The sequence below is a fragment of the Hylobates moloch genome, unplaced genomic scaffold, assembly GCF_009828535.3.
Source record: "Hylobates moloch isolate HMO894 unplaced genomic scaffold, HMol_V3 SCAFFOLD_8, whole genome shotgun sequence".
NCBI lineage: Eukaryota > Metazoa > Chordata > Mammalia > Primates > Hylobatidae > Hylobates > Hylobates moloch.
The window spans coordinates 70,233,771-70,237,159 of NW_026652283.1; the positions used below are offsets into that span (position 1 = coordinate 70,233,771).

General features: G+C 47.6%; 1 pseudogene; it reads right to left on the bottom strand.

Annotated features, from left to right (window-relative positions):
- Window positions 1-435: 435 nt before the first annotated feature.
- LOC116474001 (small nucleolar RNA SNORD113/SNORD114 family) lies at window positions 436-506 on the bottom strand (annotated as a pseudogene).
- Window positions 507-3,389: the final 2,883 nt, after the last annotated feature.

Genomic DNA, 3,389 nt, shown 5'->3' on the forward strand with positions numbered 1-3,389 from the left:
CTTTGGGAGGCCAAGGTGGGAGGATTGCTTGAGCCCAGAGTTTGAGACCAGCCTGGCCAACATAGCAAAACCCCATCTCTACAAAAAATACAAAATTAGCAGGGTATAGTCCCAGCTACTTGGGAGGTTGAGGCAGGAGGATCACTTTAATCCAGGACGTTGAGGCTTCAATGAGCTGTGATTGCGGCACTTCATTCCAGCCTGGGTGACAAAACGAGGCCCTGTCTCAAAAACAAAAAGAAAAAAAAATTAGCTGGGCATGGTGGTGCATACCTGTAGTATTAGCTACTCTCAAGGCTGAGGTGAAAGGATTGCTTGAGCCCAAGGATTCGCGGTTACAGTGAGCTATAATCATGCCACTGCACTCCAGCCTGGGCTACAGAGTGAGATCCTGTGTATATATATATATATAAAAGCCCAATTTATTATTTTTTATTTGACCTCAGGTTCATAAAAATAGATTATTCATAATCCCTCATTCATGATACTTTCTCATCATTGATCCATTCACAGCCTACTTTTATTTAGTTAGCTGGATATTTAATGTATTATTTTTAATTACATCATAAACACCTCAGATACCCTACCCCAGACGATCAGAAGAGCAACAATAACCTACATCTAACCATACTCTCCCTCTCCTATTCCACCCCACTCCCTTCCACCACCTGAGTCCTCTATAGAACACACACTTGCTTTCCTTTTTTATAAATTCCCTTCCATCTATATGTCCTTAAATCACACACACACACGCGCACACACACACACACACAATTCTTAACGTTATACAAAGGAATTTTATGTATAAAATCTTTGGAGATTTACCTTTTATTAATATCTTATTAATAAGATTCATCCATTCATCCATTTTGTTGTATGTTCCTGTAGCTCTTTTTTATTGTAATACAACATTCCACTGAGCCATAGTTATCCTTCCATTCTCTCATTGATGAAATTTTGGGATTTTACAGGGTTTTAATTTTGTTAACCAGAGCTGTAATGAGCATTCTCATACATGCCTCTTGCTGTAGATATGGAGTGTTTCTTAGGTATATATCTAGGCATATAGGATAGGTGACCATCTAACATTAGAAAATGATATCTGACTGGTTTTCAAAGTGTAGAGCACTGTATAAAGATTCTCTCTGTCTACATTCTGTCTTACACTTAATATTGTAGACTTTAAAAAAAATTGTGTATCAAATGGGTATAAAATGGTGCGTCATTGTTTTCATGTTTGCACATACCTAATTCTAATGACGATATATATTTCCCCATATTTGTATTGGCTTTATGAGACCCTTTTCTGTAAAATGCCCATTCATAACTTTTATCTATTTTTCTGTTGGTTGTTTGCGTCAAAGGCACATAATCAAACAGATCTGGTGGACAACAGTATGTAAGAGCATGGAGATAGCATGCGACAATCAACAAATTCAGTTTCATAAACACTCATGTATGTATGTCTGCATATGTGTCTATCTACATGCGTGTATGCAAGTGTGTGTGTGTGCACGGAGAGAGAGAGAGAGAGAGAGAAAATTACCTCTTTAAAAAATAAATATAAATTTGTTTTATATGACCATGGAATATTTACAGAAATCTCCCATGTGACTGTCATAAAACAAATTTTAACAATTCTTAAATGAAAGATTTTATAGGATACATTCATTTTAATAAAATTACAAATAAAAGTGGCATAAAATCTCAGCTGATTAGAAATTAAGAAAAGTATCCTTATAAAGCCATTGATTCAAAAGGAAGTCAAAATTGAAATTATAATCTCTAGAAGTCAATTAAGAGTGTGCTTTATATTTTAACCTATAGGAAATGTCTAAACTTCCACTCAGAGAAAAATTTTAATAAATGTTGCTTAAATGTTTATCTAAAGTTTACTAAAAATAAAAATGTCTTTTAAAAAATGAATAATAAAAACAAAGGAGCTTAGGACTCAATTTAAGAACATTAAGGGTGAGGTCGTGCTTGGGTTTGGCTTTGCGGCCGCAGTGTAGTCAGGGAGGGCGTCTTCCGCGGGCACACTGTGTTCTCTCAGGCGTGGTTCCTGCCGAGAATGACTGGGGTTGGTCCTGAAGAGACCACCTGGCCAACCAAGCCGAGGCAGGCTCAGAGCCCCCGCAGGGAGCGCGAAGCCGCGCGCGCTTCTGAGCTCCCGGCAGCCGCTGTTTCTGCCGGCGGCCGAACGGTCCCCGCGCAGGGCGGCGTTTCGGCAGCCGGAGACCGCGCGGTGGCCGCGCCCGTGGTCCCAGCGCTTTGGAGGGCCAAGGCTGGAGGGTCACTTGAGCCCAGGAATTCCAGACCAGCCTGCGCAATAGAGCGAGACCCCATCGCTTTTCTTTCTTTTCTTTTTTGTCTTTTTTTTGAGACGGAGTCTCCCTTTGTCGCCCAGGCTGGAGTGCAGTGGCGCGATCTCAGCTCACTGCAACGTCTTCCTCCTGGGTTCAGGTGATTCTTCTGCCTCGGCCTCCCGAGTAGCTGGGATTACGGGTGCGCGCCACCATGCCTGGATGATTTTTGTTATTTTTAGTAGAGACGGCGTTTCGCCGTGTTGGCCCAGGCTAGTCTCAAACTCCGGACCTCGGTTGATCCGCCCGCCTCGGCCTCCCGGAGTGCTGGGAGTACAGGGGTGAGCCCCCGCACCCGGCCGAGACCCTATCTTTTAACCAGCCTGGGCGGCAGAGCGAGACTCTGTCTCAAAACAAAACCAAACATAAGAATTCGTAAAAGCGCTCCTGCCTCGGCCTGCAGCCTGCCTGGGACTGCGGGCGCGCGCCACCACCCCTCCCTGGTTTTTCTCCTTTGGCTGGAGGCGCGGTTTCGCCATGTTGGCCAAGCTGGTTTCCAGCTTCTGACCTTGAGTGGTCTGCCCGCCTTGGCCTCCCGAGGTGCTGGGACTGCAGACGGGGTCTCGCTCACTCGGTGCCTGGTATTGCCCAGGCTGGAGTGCGGTGGCGTGGTCTCGGCTCGCTGCAGCCTCCGCCTCCCAGCCGCCTGCCTTGGCCTCCCAGGGTGCTGGGATTGCAGCCTCTGCCCCGCCGCCGCCCCGTCAGGGAGGTGGGGAGCGTCTCTGCCTGGCCGCCCATCGTCTGGGATGTGAGGAGCGCCTCTGCCCGGCCGCCCCTTCTGGGATGTGAGGAGCGCCTCTGCCCGGCCTCCACCCCGTCTAGGAAGTGAGGAGCGTCTCTGCCTGGCCGCCCATTGTCTGGGATGTGGGGAGCGCCTCTGCCCCGCCGCCGCCCTGTCTGGGAGGTGAGGAGCGCCTCTGCGGGGCCGCCCCGTCTGGGAGGTGAGGAGCGCCTCTGCCCGGCCACTCCGTCTGGGAAGAGGTGAGGAGCGTCTCTGCCCGGCTGCCCCGTCTGGGAAGTGAGGAG